Consider the following 23,685-nt stretch of genomic DNA (forward strand, 5'->3'; position numbering starts at 1 on the left):
CTTGTTGCAGAGCATGGGCTCTAGGTGAACGGGCTCAGTAGTTGTGGCTCGCAGGCTCTAGAGCGCAGGTTCAGTAGTTGTGGCACACGGGCTTACTTGCTCCATGGCATGTGGGATCTTCCCAGACCAGGCATCAAACCTGTGTCCCCTGCGTTGGCAGGCGGATTCTTAACCACTGCGCCACCAGGGAAGTCCCCCTAACACTGTCTTTAAAAGCCCTTGCCAATAGGGAGTTCAGCTCTTCTGAGCATGAGCTGTCTTTCCTCCTTGCTTGGCACCCTGCAAATAAACCCCTACTTTGCTGCAAACACTTGCTTTCAGAGTTTGGCTTTCTGTTCTGTGGGCACACAAGCCTTTGCTCTATGACATATGCTGAACCCTCAAATCACATTAAGTTTCCTTTTTCAGTGGAAGCAGCCATCCCTCCACATTCTGAGGTGTGATAGAGTTCATTGATGGGGTGAGTTAATGATATTTCTGCATCCATACACTTCTTTCTTATAAACTTGTAGTCCACTACCCCACTCCCACTGTGACTCTGGTATTAACCATATGACTTGGTTTGGGAAACCGGATATTATCAAATGTGACACAAACAGAAGGATGAAAAAGTCCTTGCTCATTTCTACCTCTTCTCCATGCTCCTCTGCATTTACCATGAAGACATGTCCAAACTAGTTTCTTAAAGAAGAGGACCATGTGAGGCAGAAGTGAAGGGCCTTAATCAAGGTCACCTGTGATATTGCGATTTATAACGAGAAATATATCTTTGTCCCATTTCTGACACAATGCTCCTAAAACCCTTAGCATTTCCTAAATGGTGAGACCCATAAAAGTGTCTTTTGTTACGTAAATAAGGTGACTTCCAGAGAGCACCTCAGGATGGGGGTGGTTGCCTGGAGAGCCAACCGTGTGATTAGAGGGTTGGAACTTTCAGTCCTACGTACTGATCTCTGGGGAGGGGAACAGGCTGGAGGCTGAATCAACTGCCAATGGCCAATGATATGATCAATCACACCTATACAATGAAGGCTTCATTTAAAATAAAAAAAAAAAAGGACTGGGTTCAAAGAGTTTTGGGGTTGGTGAATACATGGGGATTTCAGGAGAGCGGAGAACTTGGAAAGGGCATGGATGCTCTGCACCCTTTCCCCTTGCCTTGCCCTGTGCATCTCTTCCATCTGGCTGTTCCTGATAAACTGGCAGTCTAATAAGTAAAATGTTTCTGAGTTCTGTGAATTGCTCTAGCAAATTAATTGAACCCAAGACGGGAGTTGCTGGAACCTCTGTGCTACATCTGGTCAGTCAGAAGCACAGGTGATAACTTGGACTTACTATAGAAGTCTAAAATGGGAGTGGTGGAGGGTGGCAGACTTGTAGGACTCAGCCCTTAACCTGTGGGATCAGATGCTATTTCCAGATAGACAGTGCCAGAATTGAGTTGTTTGGTGGTGTGGGAGAACCCAATTGGATTTGGACTGCTATTTACTACCATCTTAAGCAGGCATCTCTCAGCCTACCTGCCAGCTGACTAAGACACAGGATCAAGTCCAAATTAGGCTAGGGCTAGTGTACAAAACTGTTCTTTGTGGTCCAACTGTAAAAGCAGCTGTAATATGTGTAAAAAGCACACTGATATAAAATTTGAGACATAATCCTGACAGCACATGCATAAATTTGTCTTCTCCCTAAGCTAGTCAAGAGCCTTAGCTTAAGTGATGTCATGTGGGTTAAGGGCCATTTGCTTCATATACATTTTGAGTGCTAAAAACAACAATCAATCAATTTTTCCTTTTCTTTATCTGTTTCTTTCTTCCCTTTCCTTTTCTTTCTTCTTCCCTTCCAATTAATAATTAAATACTTAGCCTTCATAGCATAAAAAAAAAAATCCCTCCAAACTAGACCTTAAAATCATGGTTGGGGCTTCCCCGGTGGCGCAGTGGTTGAGAGTCCACCTGCCGATGCAGGGGACACGGGTTCGTGCCCCGGTCCGGGAAGATCCCACATGCCACGGAGCGCCTGGGCCTGTGAGCCACGGCCGCTGAGCCCGAGTGTCCGGAGCCTGTGCTCTGCAATGGGAGAGGCCACAACAGTGAGAGGCCTGTGTACTGCAAAAAAAAAAAAAAATCATGGTTGGATTCAACTCTATATTTCACACAAATTGCTCCATGGTATTATGCTTAACCTTAAAAAAATAACTAGTGAATGCCCTTAAGTTAAATAGTGAAAAGGGAAAAATGTTTTCATATATATATATATAAATACTTTAGATAAATTACTAGTGCATTTTAAAATAACCAGTCACTTATGGGAGACAATAATTAATACAGACAGTAAATGTATTTGGAGGCCATCTTCATTTAATTAAATTGTTACTGAATATACACAACCATTACTATATACTAAGCATGTTAAAAACCTACATTTTACTCTTCAATATGACAATATATTTGAATAAGCAAGCAAGAATATAAGAAAGACTTTATTTAGGTCTTCATATTTTGGTTTACATTTTTGGGAACTGAGCCTAATTGGTATACTGAGAAAAAAGTGATTACCTATGTTTTTCTTATATTTCTTTTATTTCATTCCACAATCAATTATTATATTTAATGAAATAAAGACAAAAATAAGGGTGGGTTTTTTTTCTCATATTATTTTAAAAATCCAAGTTTTTAAAATCTATACTAGTTATTTTCTTTAGCCTTACAGAGGATATTTTAAGGTTATTTACACACACACATATAATATACATAGAATATATATATGTAATAACATTATATACATATAGAGTATACTTTACTTGGGAAGAGGGTGCTAGTAAACATTATCATTTAACTGTAAATTAACAAGGTATTCTTGTAATGAAAATTTTTTATCCTAAAATTTATGTTATAAATACCACTAATATAAAAAATCCTTATGAGATAAACAGTAACTCCTCTCCCAATTACCACCCGTCCAGGTGCTATACACCTGCTACACAATATGGTAGAAATAGAAAATGTTAAGTTTTAAATGATTTTGATTACTTGTTTTTGATTTACACTTTCCCTTATAATTTGAGTGAAATATACTCTGTAGAAATACATGAAATGTTATTTCTTAGATTTCCTCTGAGGGTACAGAATCTGGAGATATATCTCTCATGAAATTTTGTTCTGAAAAGTAGTAATTTGCTAACTATATCCCCACTAGCCAAAGGACATATGAGGTTTCCTAAAGCACTTTTACTTCTGCTGGTTTAAAGAAAATATACAATAACTGTAATACAACAGGACCTGTGCTAGGTCCTGGAAATGTAGAGATGAAATATGCAAACCATTCTCCCTGTACGAGGTCACAGCCTAGGGAGGAAGACAGACAAGCAGTCATAGTTATAATGGATGAAAATACATATTATATTTGAAAAACTCAACATACTCTATAGGAACTCTTCCCACCAAGAGAGAACTTACTAAAGCAATTAGTCACTTGGAATTGAGAGAGATAAAAGGCAAGGCAACATGCAAGCTTGCTTCATTCCCCAAGATGTGAACTGAATGCAGGCCCAGACTTAATGTTAATTTTGAGAAGGAAAATGACCTAAAACTTTGTCAAAGGGTCATTACTCCATATTATTTTTATGTGATTAGTTTTACTTATCCACAGAGAGTGCAAAGAACTATAAAGTGTGCAGAAGTAGAATTCTGTTGTAAATATCTTTAGTAGCTATCCTGTGTCAGCCAAATAGAGATGCAACACAAATAATAATAAAACAATTTATAAAATTTATGTAGAAATAATGTCATTTGGTGGCTTAGGGATATTACGCAGAACTGTTTCATGGAATCATCCAGCTGGAAGAGGAAGAACAACCATTGAATTTAACCACTTCATGCATTACAGATTTAAAAAACAGACTTGAGAAATTAATAATTTGCCCAAGGTCAAGCAATGAGTCTTCTTGGTTCTCAGTTCAATCTGTCCATTTTAGGACTCTAATGGAAGCTCAGAGGTAAAAGAGAACTAATTCTATTGCATCCAGAGAAAAAAAGGAAGCAAATATTTTTCAGAAGTCTTATTTGGCCTGTAATTTTACTGCCTTCTCCATTATGTTTCAGAGAATCTAAGCAGTGAGTTCTGAACACAAAAATAGAATGTCTATGGTTTTATTCATATTTAGGAGCAGTAGTTTGAAGGGAGTGAAGCTGCAGTACTTTTCCACGTTACTTAGCAACTGGTATGAGTCAAGAAAGATCACTGAAACTAACAGGCACTGGTGGGAGCATGACAGATGACATCTGAAAAAAGAATCCTATGGGGTCTACCTACCTGTCTACTATCAACGTGCTGTTAAGAAAGAAAATAAGGGTCATTCCTACATTAATGATATAAATTCAGTTTTAAAGACTGTGCAGGGAGGTAACCACAGCACCTGGCACAGTGCCTATCAGATAGATTCTCCAGTCAGATTTATTGAACTGAATTATTAGGCAAATATTTCTGGCCTGAACAACTGATTCAGTTGATAGAAGGTAAGTTTGCACCTTTGCATTGACAACTGGGGGAAATTTATTAATAGCATGTTTATGGTTTGCCAAAATGAAAAATAGGAAATATTTTTAGATATTTAAAATGTCCCTAAAAATCCCCATATCTGAATATGCACAACTAAAATACAGAAGACTTTTAGGTAAGAAGAAATAAAGGCTAAAAATGAGACACTGTACAAAAAAAATTAAAGAAGTTATAAGAGAATAATAATATATGTTACGTGATATTTAGAAAAGTATTTTGCTTTCAAAAGTAAGAAATATTCTCTAAAATCACAGAGGAAGACACTATTTCCAAATAGAACACTATAATATTTAAAATTTGAGAACACAGATTACATGAAAAAAAAGAATGCATACTGTGAAACATTTTAAAAATACTAGAAAGAATATGTTTTAGCGAAGTTTGTAGGAACCCAAAATATACTGAAATTTCTTTATATTGTCATATATAGAGTTTACCTGAAAAAATAAATTATAAAAAATTAAAGGATATTACTTCAGTGACTGTGATCTACAATCTTTTTTTTTTTCTTTGCGGTACGTGGGCCTCTCGCTGTTGTGGCCTCTCCCATTGCGGAGCACAGGCTCTGGACACGCAGGCTCAGCGGCCATGGCTCACGGGCCCAGCCGCTCCACGGCATGTGGGATCTGCCCGGACCGGGGCACGAACCCGTGTCCCCTGCATTGGCAGGCGGACTCTCAACCACTGCACCACCAGGGAAGCCCTACAGACATTTTAAATCAATACAATCTGTCAATAACTTGAACTAAGCTTTTTCTTTCTCCAAATGTAAAGCAGATGGGCCTGTCCAAAATCAATCTCTGAGCTATCCACACCCTTCCTGCATCACTGCCTTCACCTTAATATAGGACCCATCATTTCTTACCTGAACTACAAAAATAGCCTTCTAGTGACATCATTACTGCTTCCCCAAATGTCCTTCAGAAATGTCCAGAGTTAGAGTGATGTTTATAAAACATATCATATACATATTATTAGATCAATCACTTCCTCTCAATTGTTTCAAATGTCCTGTATAGCTCTCTCTAACTTCATCTCATAAACCACTTACTAAGCTTAGCTATTCAGCCCTTTTTTTCAGTTCCTGTTCTAGAATCCCTCAGGATCTGGCTGTAGGTTTAAAATTACTTTTCACTATTATTTTTAATTTCTTTCAACATGTGCATGCAGGTTTTCCCTACAAACAGGCTCGCTTTACCTCAGGGCCTATTTTATTTGTTGTTCCTTCTGTCTGGTGTATTTCTCCCTACATCTCTGAAGATACAGTCTCAACTCAAATATTAAGTCTTTAGAGATTTCCCCTCCCCTCCCCTCCCCTCCAAATGCTAAATAGGTTCTTCTCCTAAATAGCTACTGTATAATATACCACCTTTTAATTTATTTTTGAACATATTGATATCATACTAATTAAGTATTTAATTTATTTTTACTTGTTTATTGTCCCTATGCCCCTATCGATTTGCAAGGCTCGTAAAACAGAGTCTTCCTAGGAATCATTCATTGGTATCAAGAATATGTGAGTTGCACATTTTGCATCCAATAAATTTTAGATGACCACATGAATAGTAATCAATACAAACACTAATTGGTGGAGTGGAAATAGACAGTCAAACACAGGACAAAACATGAAATGAAAGGAGTAGACAAAAAAGAATGTAAGACTGTTTAAAGTGCTGGCTTTCAAACTGCAGGAGTAGAAGAACTGCTCTCACTTGCAAAGGAAGCTTTAGGACTGGGGCATGATGACCCCTGCTCTTTTCTCCACGGTGGTAAATGCAGAAACCTAGTTTTGAGATGATGGCATCATAATGTGTTGGAGACTTTGTCAGCCTAGATTCATGAAGCGACCACAGGAGAAGGAAATGAGCTTTGGCCTGTTAAGAAACTTAAACGTGTGCCCTTAATCTCATAAGAAGTCTGTGGACAGACTTCAGGGAGTCAACGCATCCATTTAAATTATACACAAAATGTTGAGTGGATATGTATTTCTCTGAGAAGAATGCTCATAGTTTCATCAGAACATCAAAGAGATCCTTCATCTCTTTGCTATCATCACAACCTCTGGCAACCACACAAAACAAGTAAACCAAACAAAGATCAAAACAAAAACAAGACACCTTTGTTTATATACACAGGTAGAAGAATTTCACTCCAAGTTGCAATGAGTGACACTAAATTAAAATCCAAGTCACATTACTAATCTTCATACTCTTCCTAGAGTAATGTGTTCAGTATATTTTATCTTTTCTGAATAGAGGGCATTTCTGCATTTAGTCATTTGTGTTTAACATTATCAAGATTCTAAAACTAATTCATCTCTTCACAAGAATTTAATAATATTACTGTAATGAAAAATTACAGAGGACAGGAAACCTCATGTGCCCACATTTACTTAGAATACTAGAGGTAACAGGGGTTCTGACTAAGAGCATAGACCCAAAACAGATCCTGGATTTGAATCCTGATTACAGGTAATTATAACCTTGGATGAATTTCTTTACAGCCTTGTGCTGCAGTTTCCTCATCTGTAGAATTAGGACTGTAACAGTGCCTGCTTATAATTATTGTGAGAATTTAGTGTATGGGAAACAGGCAGTGTGGTATAAAGTATAAGAGTTCTCATTTTGCATGGTTCTGATATGCAGTAGTTTCACTTACATGGTTTATGTAAGTAACATCAACCTCCCAAAACACATTTCAAATTTCAGTTACCATGCTATAGGAGTACTTGCATTAAATACAATCTTCACTGCTCACTCTTCAGTACAAAAATCTCTACAGAAACAACAGATGTACATCATGATCGGTGGCCATTCACACTTCTTTCAAAGTCTGTTGGTGATTGGTCCCTGCATGTGTTATTCAGTTCACACACAGGAAGCAAAAGCACTTACTTGGGTCTCCTCCTCTGGCAGAGAGAAATCCATGTGACATTTTATAAAAATGGATAATTCAAAGAGGAAAATGGACAACAAAGATAAAAGTGCAGCAAATAAATAAAAAGAATTAACACAAAGTGAAATTAGAATCATAATGTAAATGAAGTTCCAGGAAATAGCTATTAATTTATGTAAGTAAAATGGTTGTGAACAAAAAGGATTAAGATATCCCAGAGGAAGCAAGGCTGGCAAAAAACTTCATGTTAAAGAAATTCTCAGAGGCATTTCACAACATTGAAAGCAAAAAGGATGAAATGTTGGAAGCTGATCCCAACTTAGGAAAATAACAATCTGCCAAGGCACAGAAAAGATACTCACTCTGTGTCACATATTTAACAACATGAAGTAGAAGGTAAGCAATGTCCAAACTGCTCCTGATAAGTCTTTTATAAAGAATAAAACTTTGATCCTCAATGTTTCAATGTTTTAAATTGCAATGTACTAAATAAATGATAATTTTAATAATTATATTTTTCTGTACATCTATAACATAGTAAGAGAGTTTTAAATGTTTTGACAAAAAATTTTAAAGGTCATAGAACTGCAATGTTTCCCATGGATTATGATTTCTTTGCATGATTTAGCTTGTATGGTCATTTTTACAGTGGGGCACTACCATGCAAAGAGCTGTATGTATTAAATAAAAATTAGCTACAGATTATCGATATAATTTTATTTATTATATCATTATTATCTGCCTTGTCCATTTTTCAGGGTTTTTTTCTACTGTTCGATTTCATCTTGCTTGTAGATTTGCATAAGTTCTTTGTTAATTAAAGTACCTAATTCTTTTCTGTTAAAATAGTTAAAATATATTCCCCTTTCAGATTTTAGTTCATTCTTGAGCTTGAGTATGGTATTTTATTCATGCAGGAATTAAAAATTTTTAATTAGTGAAATTGTTTAGCCTTTTCTTTTTGGCTTCAGTACTAGACATACTAGTTAGGTAGCCATTGAGAAATTGATTAACCACTCAATTTTTTGTTTTATTATCTATAAAGATTACTACCTACCTCCGATGGTTATTGTGAGAATTAAATATGTGTATATGTGCTAGGTCTTATAACATGCTGTCCCATAGGAAGAACTATATATATCAAAGTTATTTTATTATTAGCAAGTACAAGTAAATCTATTAGATGTTGAATTAGAGCTAAAAAGACATGCTTGCTATCCTTAGAAAGCTCACAGTCTCGTGGGAGACAGAGGAGTGACAGTGCTTTAACAGGGGTAAGGGTTAGAATAGAGATGAAAAACACACAGGACTAACAGAGCATCGCTGAACATAAGCCAATCCACATTGTTGGCACCAGGAAAGTGATTCCAGAGAAGGTGACAATCATACTGAAATTAAGGTGAAGAAAGACTTTTAAAACAGTGACAACAGGATGTGCAAAGAAAGAAATGTGCACACAAAGAATGCCAAAATATGGGAAGTACATGAGGCTGAAGATGGCTGGGAAAAAAGTAAGGTGTCTGAGTGTCTGGAATTAATGCTCCAAACACTCCAGTAAAGAAAGAAAAGGATACGTTATAAAGTGTGAGGTAAATCATTAGAGGAACAATTGAAAGATACTGCACAGTAGATGGTCATAAACGTATCTGCAATTTAGAAAAATCAACCTGGGAGTGAAAAGAAGACTGGCTCAAGTAGAAACAAGACATAGCAAAGCTAGGTTGTCAGAAGCAGTTGGAGGAATGATCCACAGTAAAGATCATGGGAACCTGATGAAGGCAGTAGTGATGGCTGCGTGGAACGGGGAAGAATTGGGGAGATATTAAGAAAGTAAACCTACACACTTGATACTAAAGGGGTTTCACGGCCAAAAAGAGGCTGAATTTAAAGGTGAATTCCTAAGAGAAAAAAAAACCTGATTATGGAATTTAGTAGCATCCAATCTTATTGTAATATATGACCCTTCTTTTTTAAATTGATACTACTTTTAAAAGAAGGCTTAGCAATATCTCTTTTATTTCAACTACACTGCAACATATTTAACTACAAATAAAGATATTTTCCTATGAAGATTACCTGGAGGAATTTTTTTAGAAAAAGCGAAGAATTACATAACAGTGCTTTATCTCAAAAGGTTTACGTTTCTGTGATAAAGAAATTCTCAGCTCTTAAGAGCACAGTGTACCATTTTGGATACATCTGATTCATGTGCATCTCAACACCCTTTTCATGAGGACCCCCAGGAGAAAGTACTGTCTGACTTAACTATGAAGTATAGTGTACTCCTCCTTAGCAATTGTTTTGTTTGTATCTCATGGACATTGCAAATTTTACAACTTAGAAGCTTTTTTATTTATAAGTCAGATCTATTTTTGTGGTTTATCTACAGTGGACTTGTGGGTATTATGACATTGTTTTCCTTTTTTTCAATTCCACTTTGTTCCTACATCAGTTTTTTTCTGAAATGACACTCTTATCTTTTTTCATTTTATGCATCCTTGTAAGATATATAAAATCATTTTGGAAACAATATGTGACATGCATAATAGATAAAAATAATTCCCATGGCTTGATTCTTTCTTCATTGGGAAATGTGTTTTCTATTCATTAAAGGCAGAAGAGACCTTTCTATCCCTTCTGTAATTCTGTCAAATCCTTCTATGTAGGATCACTTTCCAAGGAGGTGATGGTTTGGACATAAACAAACTTTATAGAAAAGTATCTGTGGTACACAGCTATTACCTCTCTGATTCTGAAAGCTTTATCCAGTTCCTACTTAGAACTATATCTGAGAAAATGATGATGCCTTTTGATAAATGTGAAGGAGAACAGCCACTAGAGGTGCTCACCTACTGTAGAGACCAATGTCCTTCCTCACTATGTAGTCAGACTCTGGGCTGCCCCCTCTCAATTAATGTTAAGGCTGAGGTATAAAGTGTGAATTAGAGCAAAAGTTTCACTGATACCCACTGGTTGACATTCCCTGAGTATTTCTAAACGCTCCTTACAAAACTCTACTGGGAATTTCAGATTCATTATGCTATGCAAGAATGACCTAATTCAAAAGCACTTCTGCTTTGATAACTTATCTACCTTTAAAAATCACATTTCTTATTTCTATTTTCTGCCTGCATAGGAGATAATAGAGAACATATTTGACAGTATAAAATATAATTGATGGTGATAGAGAAAATCCTATAGCTTTGAACTAGAGCATAAAAATGACAAATCTATTACATGGGTTTTTTTTTTCTCCCTCTCCATCTTTACATATTTGGTCCTAACATGGATATAATTTATATAAAGGCAGGATTGTGATACAACAATTACTAGGGCTTAAAAGTCTGCTACTGCAAAATGAAATGTATATTGTACATGACAACAGAGGAGAAGAGGCTGTCTTAAAGAGAACTGTGACATTTTCTTCCATGTATTCTCTTTAGGGTACAAGATCCTGCATTCATATTTTATCTTCTCAGGGTAAAAAAAAAAAAATTGCTTGGAAACGAAACAAGTTGGAAGTAAATCCTATTCTATTCTTAGTATTAGAGCTTGCTAAACTTATTCTCTTAATTAAGAAGTAAGATCAATGAAATACATGATGAAACTGATTTTGGTGTGACATTTAAACAAGCTCCTCTACTATAGGAAAAAAGAAATTTAAAAATCTCTGAAAATGCGTTCTGGTAGAGGATCATATGAAACTAAATGGTCTCTCTTGGTCAGAAGTAACAGTGGAAGTAAGTTTTCAGGGGGCTTGGGTTATTTTAATTATTATTAATATCTAGGGAAAGTGCTAGATTTTGTAGCCACAGCTTCTCTATACTTGGTATATAAACTCTGATATTTCTTTAATGTTGAAGAGATTAAATTGAAACAATATGCTTAAAGGCTTTTGAGATATGTGTGGAAATTCTAGAACATGGTGCCTGAACTTTGTTCCATTCTCCTTTGATTCTAATTCTATGGTACTTCCCTTTTATCATACAACAAATCCTGTCATCTTTGGGCAGTTGGTTGCAGCTGAGGCATGCATAAAACTGGTGAAGAATATCCTCATTAAGGCGTTAGATGGACTGGAGAACGGGGCAACCAACAAAAAGTTTGAGCTTTGGTTCCCAGGCTAAAGTCAAGGAATATGTGTGATTATTCCCTCACCGTAACTGCTCATTTAAAAAAAAAAAAAAAAAAAAAAAGTGCAAATGGTTGTTGAGTTTGTGAATTTAGTCTTTCCTGCTTTGACACTGCGAGAATATAGGGATTTTGGAGAGTAGCAAACTCTTCTCTGGGGCCTGCACAGAGCACTGACAGCTTGCCCTTAAATGCAAGGAGATAGAGTCAAACTCCATTGTCTTTGTACTTTCAGGGTTTCCACAGTGAGGGGTACTCTCTTCAACAGACCCAAGTTTCTAGGAGCCCAGAAGAAATATAACAGCCCACCAAAGGTGGCCCAGCAGCCAAAGAGACGGTAATCAGGCAGAGTAATCAGAGCATACACTTAGTGAAACTGAATTATCTAATGAGCGAAGGACTGAATAAAACAAAAACAAACAAACAAACCAAAAAACAGGAAAAGAACATAAGGAGATCAGTGAGTGGCACAAAATCCAAAACTCAAACCAAAACAGAAAACAAAAAACACCCACCACACACCCCAGCAGTAACTAAAAATAATAAGAGCCTTCCCCGTCCCCCAAAAAGGCTACTCTGGAGATTAAAAGCATAATTTCATCTCAAATTTAACTTAAAGAATAAAAGGACAGAGTGGGCTCTATTGAGATCCAACTATGAGATCCAGAACAAGAGTTAGCAAAGTTTTTCTGTCAAGGGCCAGATAATAAATATTTCATCTTTGTTGTAGCTTGCAAGTAGGATAAGGTCTCAGCTCTTGACAATAAGTACAAACACAAAGACAATTTTTCAAAAATATTTAATAAGAGAACATTCATAGTAGCAGAAAATAAGATGAAGGCCAACAAATAAGTAAATGACTGACTAGAGTACATCTATACCATCTTCATATAGTATATGTTATAATATATAATTTACCCAAGGGAAATGGTGATAGCTTTTGAGTAGAGGGGAAAGCTCAGGAAGGAAGGAGGGGCCAGACAATTAAAAAAAAAATCATCAAAACCCAAAAGGAAACTCTCATACAACATTAATTTATAGTTATAATATTATTGCATTGTTTGTATCCGGTATGTTATGTTTACCCTTGCTCTGCTCAAAATATAGTTATTTACACAAGACAGTCACATGAATGATGCACTTGAAGTCTAAGAAGATTGGAGGATGGGTGTTAGAGAAAGAAAGTCCTCAGGAATGCATGAGTCAGTCACCTCATTATATACACTTGAGGGAATTATCAGGCAATCGGCTGTAGAGAATGTGAGCAGATCTGCCACGTATTAATGGGCAGTGCAAAATAATTTTACTTAGGATTTCTAAAAGCGTTTAAAAGAAACCAGTCCCAGCGTCATTATGCCAGTTCTGTTTGTGCATGACAAGCCAGGTTACACAGGTTTGTCTTTGTCCTGGATCGGTGGGTAGGAGTTCACAATCAAAATCAAAACAACAAGAAACAGCACTGAAGAACACGCACTTAGAAGACCTCGAAATCTTTTTTAGTTCTAAGGTAATGCTCTAGCTGTTGCATCTGTTGATGACTCTTAAGGGTTCTCTTTGGAGTCTTAGCCTAGTATTTGAGTTATTTTTTCTATTCTAACAATTGTGGTTCAGTTTCTCTGAACAAACAACAAAACACAAACAAACAAACAAAAAATACTACCAAACATTTAGCAGGATGAGTTTGTTAATGCTTTTAATTTTAAAAATTATATAAAAAAGATTTTCATTACTGTAGGAATAGCATGCATGTCAACTGGAACAGATACCAGTTTTTGATGATTTTTATAGAATTCTGGTGCCTTACATTGCACTGTCTCCTTTCCAACACAACACAGTCACTAATGGTCATGAATTCAAACACAAGTACAGAAAATAAAGTAACTCGGGATTTGCCTTTGAAGATAAGGGCATGGGTGTTTGCGTGTTTGTGTGTTTGTGTGTGTGTGTGTACATTTCCACCATGTTGACTTGTACATCTCTTCATTTGGTTTGTTTTCATTGTTTTTATCAGAAATATAAGACTGGTATTCAAAATGACCTCTGACCATGCATTTAATAGAAATCAGTCTGTGCTACTATTGCTATTCTGACCTCTAGAAAGAAAAAGATAATGGACTGGTGAAATCAGTTTCACTGAAATTTTGATAGCAGGGGAAGCCATATGATTGACATTACAAGTGTGATGGGGAAGAAGGTGGTTTTTATATATATAGTAATAACCTCAGAATCAAAGGGGTCTGGGGGAAATACAAACATACCAATACTCTTTATATTTTATAGAAATATTTCCTCGGTATTTCTTTGGTTTAAGATCTTTGACTTTCCCTCCAGTTTTCAAAGCTTATTTCATCTCAGGCATTCTAAATGGCAAACGTTAAGCTTTTTTATGAATATGTATTTGTATTCTAAAACTTCAGTCTCCTGAAGACCCAATACTAAACATTCTGAGGTGTTTAGGGTAAGTTCCTTTCATTGCTTCTTTGTTAGTCTATTTGATGTGATTAGCATTTTAACTAAAGGAGAATAACTTTAATAATATAAATATATCTTCCTTGGTAAGTAGGAAAAAGGTGCATACAGCAAATGATGACTCTTAACCAATCTGGCTGAATTTTAATTACAACCCTACCTCTTGCTAGCTCTTTACATTCGAGCAAGTTTTAAAATACCTCTGCTACACAATTTTTTAATCACAAAATGAGGATAATAATATAACCTAAAGCAGAGTCCTGTTGTAAATAATAGGATAATATATGTAAACATCTTGAAAAAAATCCTTACATAAAGTGCTCAATAAATGCTATTACTGTTATTACATGGTATATATGTCTCTTTCTTAGAACTTCCAAGGCAAGCAGACAAATGTGAGAAATACTCTTACTGTCATTTAGTTTCACTACTTCATTTCAAATATTTAAAATTAACATTCGGTTCCTACGGATCTTTATTCAAGTTGGCCAGAAACAGGCTTTAATACCCCCAGAATAAAGCCAGAGATATAAACAAGGAGATTCAGATGAAGAGGTGAGAGCCAAGAGATATAAACAAGGAGACTCAGATGAAGAGGTGAGGGCCAAGAGAGGGTTAAGACACGCAGTTAAAATTTACTGAGTGTCTGTACTTAAGTTATTAATCTCGGTAAGACTCCTCAGAGACACCCACCGTATGTGTTTCAAATAGTTTAAACTCTAGGCTGCCATCACTCTTAGTTAAAGGTTGAGGTTACTGCTGATTTAGCCTTTATCCTACCATTGCAAGAGAAGCTACTTCCTAGGAATAAGCTTTCACTCCATGTTACATGGGTGGTTCATGGCATTGTGTTCCTTGGCCAGTGAAAAGACAGGTGCAGCATATCCAGCTGACGTATTCTTTAGGTATTGTAATGGACTGAATTGTGTCACCCCAAAATTCGTATGTTGAAGCCATAATACCTAGTACCTCAGAACATGACTATATTTGGAGATAGGAACTTTAAAAAGATAATTAAGGTTAAAGGAGGTCATAATGGTGGGGCCCTCATCCATTAAGATTGGTGTCTTTGTAAGAAAAAGGAGACACCAGGGGCATACACACAGAGGAAAGTCCACGTGAGGACACAGCAAGGAGATGGCTGTCTGCACGCCAGGGAGAGAGGTCTCAGGGGAAACCGAGCCTGCCTCCAGAACTGAGAGAAAATAAACTTCTGTTGTTTAAGCCACCCAGTTTATGGTATTACTTATGACAGTCTTAGCAAACTAATATAGGTATTAAACATGATGGGAAAGGACTCCAGGACACGGATGTATTGCCGTTGTGCAATAGTTCTTACTGTGTTATTGTGATGATTCCCAAAACAATCATATCTGGATAGGGAGCTATATGGAGAAATCTTCCACAAATACCAGGAGCCCTTTACATTCTATGTAATGTTTCTCCAATTAATAGAGGAAGAATATCCTGTGGACTTTGCTTTAATCACTTCTTCCCATACCCTTATCTCCCAGTACTAACCTAAGCATGCAGGGGCTTGAAAACTGTAGGCAAGTGAGATTAAAGGACTGCTTCTTCTGTCTCCAGGCTTCTCTATAAGGGTCATAAAACCTGGAGCTGAGCTGAGGCCAAATACTGCTCTCTAGCCAGTTCAAGACAATACTAGGTTAATAACACACAGGGGCTTAGATTGCAGCTGCTTTGGTCAGACCTGAAGAGCCTAGGAGACCAAAGTAGTACTTGCCATTTCTATCACTTCCACAAAATTCTCGAGGAAGTGTAGGCTGTCCTCCTGGTTCCTGTGTATGAGTAGCTGTTTTTCCACAAATCCTGAGGCTCAGTGCTATCAGGTCTTTTAGTGGCTGATATATCAGCTTCTGGTCATATTAAATCTGAAGAATGAAAGCCTTTTGAACTCCATATGGCATGGATCTCCTTCTTTTTGAATCTTCCCCTTTGTCTAACTTCTTTTAAATTCTGGTTGAAGAGATTTTGAATAGCAGTTGTGTGGAAATGGGACACATAGTAGCCAGATGGGTTGGATTTACAGCCAGATGGGTTGGAATTACAGTTCTTGGATTACAAGAACTCCAAAACATCTGTACCAGCTCAAGTTCTACTAAGTCATTACTTAGTAGGATGTAGGTTGCATCATGCGTACCAAATGTTGCAACCATCCTCTCTTAAGGAAGAAACTTGCAGGATCTTGATCACTATTGCCTTTAGCATGGTTATTAAACCCATCCTATCTCTTTAAAGTTACCTCTGCATCACCTGCTGTGGAACAGGTTTCTAGAGCTTACCCCAAATCAGTTTCCTGTTCTTCCTGGGCACAAAAAGACTGAGATTTCTAGGTAGGCTTCAATTCTCAAAACAATATTAGGAAGCTATCAGTTTTATCTCCATTTTACACATGAAGAAACTGAGGTATCAATATAACAACATAATGACTTGTTCCAGGTCACGAGCTGGCTGGTGGACCTGACAATCAAATGCAAGCAGTTTCCAAGCCTGCATCCTTAAGCACCCTTCTATTGCCTACTGCTCTTTTTGAACAAACTAATTTCTCAGATTCCTTTCGGTCTCATGTTGTATTCCACAAACTTGTTTATGATTTTAACCGTGGTAAAATTACATTGGTTAAAAACACTGTAGAGGAATGGTAAAGGGCAGGCAGGTTGTGAATGGTAGATAAGGAACCTGTTCTAACAGGAGGGTAATTTAGCTTTTAATGTAGGAAATCACATTGGAAACCGTTGGGAACTCCACCTCCTTACTAGATAGACAAATATTGCTATTGGACCTATCAAATACTCAAGTAAGAAACTAATCAGACATCTGATTCAAAGGACAGTAAATGACTTTGAGTATGTATCTGGCAAAATGGCCATTTAATTGATGAACATCTTCCTAACTAACCCTGGATCATTTGTTTAAGCTTAGGCACCTTGTAAAATGCACCAAAGGGAGCACATGTTCAGTTAAGCTACAGGCTATTAGAGATGATCTAAGCCTGGCATATCCCTCTTAATATTACACTATCACAGCCTGTCATATTTTACCTTTGGATTCCTGGATTTATGAACAGATCTTTTTCTGCACTGTTTCTATTTTCAGTTCAGACTCCATGCTTATTGAATCAGGAAGAATCTTTAAAGGAGATATTTATGTCTAGCTAATCTGACATCTGACTCTTCTAGGAGTTCTTACTTGCTTCGAAGCCTCCTAACTGGTTTCCCTGATTCTATTCTTGATTCCCTCTATCCATTCTCCAAACAGCATCCAGGGTGATTCTAAAAGTGATAAATAAGCACATAAGTAAATAAATTAAATCATGTCATTTTCCACTTAAATCCCTTTAGTGGCTTTCCTTCACATTTAAAATAAAATTCCAACCCCTCATTATAGTCTACAAAGCTCTGCTTTATCTTATCACGGGTTACCTCATGGGAAATCAAGACTTACTATAAAGCTACATTAATCAAGATAGTGTAGTATTGGCAAAAGAATAGACAAATAGACCAATGGAACAGAATATGGAGCCTATAAATAGAACCACACAAAATATTACCAACTGATCTTTGACCAAGAAGCAAATGCAATTCAATGGAGAAAGGATAGTTTTTTCAGCAGATGGTGCTGGAACAATTGTATATATACATGCAGAACAATGAATCTAGACATACATATTACACCTTTTGCAAAAAAAAAAAGGAAATTATAGACATAAATGTAAAACACACACACACATAAAATCTCCTAGAAGGTACACAGGAGGAAACATAGATGCCCTTGGGTTTAGATACCACACCAGACATACTCTCTATGAAAAATCAAACGAAACTTGGACCACATTGAAATGAAAAACTTCTGCTCTGTGAAAGAAACTTTTAAGATAGTGAAAAAACAAGCCACATACTGGGAGAAAATATTTGAAAACACACATCTGACAAAGGACTGATAAAGTATACAAAGGACTCTTAAAACTTAACAGTAAGAATACAAAGCTCAATAAAAATAAGTAAAAGATCAAAGCAAGCATCTTGCCACAGAAGATATATGGATGACAAAGAAGCAAATGAAAAGATACCCAACATTTCACCTCCTTAAAGAATAGTAAATTAAAACAGCAATGAGATATCATTACACACCTGTTAGAATGTCTAAAACACAAAACACTGACAAAATGCCAGTGAAGATGTGGAACAGTACAAACTCTCATTCTTTGCTGGTGGAAATGCAAAATGGTATTCATTTTGGAAGATAGTCTTGCAGCTTCTTAGAAAGTTAAACATAATCTTATCATATAGTCCAGCAATTGTTTTTTTACCCAAAGGAGTTGAAAATTTACATCCTTACAAAAACCTGCACACAAATGCTTATAGCAGCATTACTGATAATTGTCAAGACTTCAAAGCAGCCAAAATATCCTTCAGTAGGTGAATAGATAAACTATGGTCCACCTATGCAATGGGAATATTATTCAGTGCTAAAAAGAAATGAGCTATTAAGCCATGAAAAGACAGGGAGAATATTAATAATATTTTGCTTAATAATAATGCACATTACTAAGCAAAAGAAGCCAGTCTGAAAATTCTATATACTATAATTCCAACTATATGACATTCTGGAAAAGTCAAAACTATAGATACAGTAAAAGGGTCAATGGTTGCTAGGGCTTGGGTGGAGAGAGGAAGGGATGAATACTTGGAACATGGGGGATTCTTAGGTTAGTGAAACTATTCTATGTTGTAACGGTGTATATATGACTTTATGCATTTATCAAGACTCTTGGATCTATGCAACACTAAGTGTGAACCCTTAATATAAACTATGGGCTTTAGTTGATAATAATGTATCAATAATAGTCTGTTAATTGTAACAAATCATGTAACATTAATGCAATATAATAATAAGGAAATTTGTGGGGGGAAAAGAGGTGGCATATGAAACTCTGTGTTTTCTGCTCAGTTCTTCTGTAAAACTGAAATTGCTCTAAAAAAATAAAGTCTATTAATTAAAAATATATGACATATAGCTAAGTAATAATGTACTTGATAAGTGCCATTGGAAGTCAGAGAAGGAATATATGAGGGTAACCTGGAAATATCTGTCCATTGATGAAGGTGGGATTTGGGATTTGGATAAGGTCTCCAGGTTGCTTAGAATGTAGGTAGGTAGAAAAGAGGAAAGCATTCCAGATGAGGAGGGCAAATATAGCACAGGCTGGTGAAAAACTGAAATGTTACATAAGCTATCAAAATGACCACTGAGGTCACCCGCTGCTACGGTCTGAATGTTTGTGTCCCCCAAAATTCAGATGCTGAAATCTTAATGTCTGATGTGGTGATATAAGGAACGGGGGCCTTTGGGCTCTGTACCTCAAGGGAGCTAGTGTTCTCATAAAGGGCTCCCACAGAGCTCCCTAGCCCTTTTCACCATGTGAAGTTACAAGCCGAAGTCTGCAACCTGGAAAAAGGCCCTCACCTGACCAGGCCTGTGCCTGGATCTTAGACTTCCAGCCTCCAGAACTGTGAGAAATAAATTTGTCCTTTATCAGCCACTCAGTCTGTGGTTATCTGGTTAGAGCGGCCTGAATGAAACAAAACACCTGCTTTTTCAAAAGACTCACCACTAGTGTTTGTCAAGATTTCAGAAACAGGATGAGCTTTTCTCCTCCCAAGTACTGAGGAGGGACGCGTATATTCATTCAATTAGGCAGCATAGGACAGACTAAAGTCATCTGGTCTGTTGCAGGACTGAAAGTGGTCCTCAGCTGTAGCCTATCTCTGTCAACTACAGCCACCTGTGTAATTACGAAGGGAACATTTTACCACCACCAAAAGGAATGTTAACATCAACAAAAGGACCTACTAGTTGACAAATTTTTCAGTCTGGGGAGCAGCTGTCTCTGTCCCTTCTCCCACAACGTCCCCACCACTAAACCCTGGCCCCCAGCGTCACAGTTTCTTAGTAAGTATTCTCTGAAACAACCACTCCTAGGTACTTTTTCCAATAAGCTCCCACTTAAACTCCATGGTAATTTATAACCAAATCACACAAGCATCCTCCCTATTAAGGAAAAGACATTATAATACATATGCCAAAGGTTGAAAGTGACTGCAAAATTCTCAAGCTTAGAAAAATGGGAAGCTTCGGGCAATTGGATTATTGGTCTTTCAGAGCTAATTATGGGTCTCCTGGCCCTGCACTGGATCTAGCCTGGATTCCCTACCTTCAATTTCCCCCGCCCTCCCAACTTCCCTTAGGAGACCACATATATGTCCTTAGCAGCCGGCCCTCAGACCTTCCAACATTGCTCTCCTGGGCCAGATAAAGATTTGTTTGTTCTTTGCAGGAAGGAATACGTGAAAAACTAGGTGCATTTATTACCACGACATCATTTTAGCATTTATGTTCCAGGCCCAGTGACTAAATGGTCATTAGTTTGTGTAATTCTCACAAAAAACTCCATAAAGTGGGTACTAGTATCACCTCCATGTCACTGGGGACGAAAGAGGCACAGAACGGTTAAATAATTTAACCAAAGTTACTAAGGCTAGTTTGAACCCAGGTGGTGTGAGTTAACCACGTACTTACCCCTTCGCTTGCATGGTGAAGGTCGGTCATCCTTGGGATGAAGGCGGGCTTGGGGGTGAGGCCCACTGAAATACTTGCACCCGACTGCCTGCTTCAGGAGCCCTGAAGGCGCGGCCGCACCCGCCCTGAGTTCCTGCCGTCTGCGCATGCCTGACGACCCCGAGGCAATGACCCCACGTTCGGCGTGCCCTACGTGTGCGTGCTGGAGCCTCTACGTGCTGCCTGCCCCAGGTGCGCCCCATTTCCATTTGCGCCTGCGCAGGCCTTCACGTAATGCGGGCCTCACGTGCTGCCTGGCTCCACAAGCGCTAGCCTGGGCTTACGCGTTCGGACCGCGGGCGGGGGCGGAGCCTGGTCGGAGCCCCCGCCTCGGGGTTCCGGTTAATTGGCGTCCCTGGTGGGGCACAGACCTCACAGCTGAGAAGTTGCCGTTGGGCAGCCACAGCCCTGACCATGGCGCTGGCGACAGAGTCTCTCCGAACCTCTCGGCTTTCCAGGACCCGCGACCCGGCGCAGAGGCCTGCAGGTAGGTGCCCCTGACCTCTTTGGGGACTTGGCGGGGATGGAGAAGCGAGCCAGGGTTCCCGCGCAGGACAGGTGGGCAGCCAAGTGCTGGACACGCCCTGTACCCACCGGGCCGCACGCGCCCGCAGTAAATAGCCGGCCCTGCCACTTCTAGAACCCGGCAAAGCGGAGGCCACTCGGTCGGCGGCCACGTAGTGTAGGCGGATGGGATTCCCTTCTGGCTGATGGGTTGCTCTCACAGCGCAGCTTATGCTTGTTACTCAAACTTTAACTTCACGGCGGGCGTGTTTGTCTTTGTGCACAGTGTGCCCGGCACTCGAGTAAGGTTTCCTCAGCATTACTTGTGGCAAGTACGAGGGTATCTGGAGTTTGTAGAGCTCTTTGTCCCCGTCTCAGCCTTTAATCTTGGCTTCCTCCGCAATATAACTAGGGATCGAGTATCTCTCTCGCCTGCCTCGTTCGTTCTCTAGGCTGTTAGGTTTCTGATGTCAGGCTCCTCTCCCCAGACCCTTCCTGAGGGAGATATAAATTTTCTTGGTAGAAACTTAGCATGAAATATATTAGTTGCACTTATTGTGGATAAATAATATTTCAATGTATATAAGTTTTTGACTTTCTAATACTGGCAGGATATTAGGATAAAAGTTGGTAGATGTCATCAACCAGCTATATGTTATCTTTGGGGGGCATTTTGCCTAGGAGCTTGGTTTCTTCAAATGTGCAAACCAGTGAATTGAATCAGATAAGCAGTTCTAAAATCTTGGTTCTGGCATATCTGTAACTAAGTAAATGGGTGTGATTCATATGACTGTTAAGATGTCCGGATAACAGTTAGCTCTTTTTTTCTTTTAGATAAATTACAACTCTTCCCCTTTCTGAAGCTACAGTTTGGGGTGATCTAGGTATTGGGTTCTCCATCTGACAAAAGGCTTTCATTTGCAAAATGCCAACGAGTAAAACTGTCTGATTCAAGGCAACAGTGGTCAGCAAATGGCTTAGGTCAAGTGGATGCGTCCAGTCTTGCATTTGAGTTACTGATTTTCCTTTTAATCTTCAAAATGCTAATGATAAATTGAAAGAGAACCACCTTTCATTTGTACAGATCTAAGAAAGATCTTGATACTGGCCTTACTCTTCTCCCATTTGAAAGATTCAGATAAGCACATGATGGCAAAATTCTGAATTTTGCCTTGTTTTACATTGTAGAATGAGTTTATTTCACTATTCAAGAATTTAAAACCTCTTCAAATGATAATTGCAAATAGTCTTGAGAAGTCTTTAGGTTCACTGAGTGAAGGAAATTGCCAGACTTCACTTAGTGGAAAACATGGCACCTGTTTTCTCTAACAGCTGACATACTAATTCTGGGTTGTGGGTGTTTGTGAATACGTTCCTAGATGATATTCCTAAGGGAGTATGTGTTCAGAAGTCAAGTTGATGGTTCTCAGTGGGAGGAGTGGAAGTGATGGTTAGTGGATTTGAACCCCCCAAAAGGACCACCGTCCGCTGCACACAAGGTACAGTGGGCAGGGAGGGCCCACTGTAATTTCTCACTGGTTTTGTTTGCTAGAGTTGGATTCACTATCTGCTGGCATTTGTTTATCCCTCTTCCATATTTAGGTGCTCGTCACAGTTCTAGTGACACAGTAAGGGCAGCCAGTGTTTCTGAGTTCCTTACTGTGTTAGTTTCCTTGGGCGGCCATAATAAGGTGCCACAAACTTGGTGGCTTAAAACAACAGATTTATTGTCTCCCAGTGCTGGCAGCTAGGAATCCATAATCAAGGAGGCAGCAAGCCTCAGCTCCCCCGAAGGGTCTAAGGGAGAATCTCTCCTTGCTGCTTCTTAGCTTCCGGTTGTTTTCAGCAATGCTTGGTATTCCTTCACTTGAAGATGTCACGGCAATCTCTGCCTCTGTCATTTTGCTGTCTTCTCCCTGTCTCTTCTCTTATAAAGACACCAGCGCTCTTGGATTAGGGACAATCATAATGACTTGATTGATTACATCTGCGAGGATCCTGTTTACAAATAAGATCACATTCACAGGCACCTGGGTTAGGACTTCAGCATATTTTGGTCAGAAACAATTCAGGTGAGAACCCTTACTGCTTCTCTTCTGTGTGGTCTGGCAAGTGGCTTTGTACTTTTGATTCTCTATTTGTAACTCTTCTGTACCCCTAAGGGGGCTGTAAAGACCAGGGACGTGATTTACGTAAAAGAAATAAGGTCTTACACCAACCTTCAGCCAGTATTTCAAAGATACTTTTTTTTTTTTTTTATCGTCGACACATACATCAAGAAAATGGTATGATGTTCTGTTATTCCTTTCTGTTATAACTGAATTCTTTGCATTTGCCTGGTATCACTTTTCTGGGGAGCTCAAAGTAATCCCATATGCTCTCATTAAGCTGTTGGATTTAAAGCAGGGGCCAGTTCTTTTGTTTATGAGCACTTAATTGTTTTTGTTACTAGAGATTTACTTTACGTATTTTATCAGTCTGAAGCCT

The 23,685-nt window shown here is 38.3% G+C and overlaps 1 pseudogene; it reads right to left on the minus strand.

The window, feature by feature from the left end:
- LOC132477440 (tigger transposable element-derived protein 1-like) overlaps positions 1–20,803 on the minus strand; it is a 33,730-nt pseudogene extending 12,927 nt beyond the window's left edge.
- Between the last annotated feature and the right edge of the window lie 2,882 nt (positions 20,804–23,685).

This window comes from Mesoplodon densirostris, chromosome 17, assembly GCF_025265405.1.
Source record: "Mesoplodon densirostris isolate mMesDen1 chromosome 17, mMesDen1 primary haplotype, whole genome shotgun sequence".
Classification (NCBI taxonomy): domain Eukaryota; kingdom Metazoa; phylum Chordata; class Mammalia; order Artiodactyla; family Ziphiidae; genus Mesoplodon; species Mesoplodon densirostris.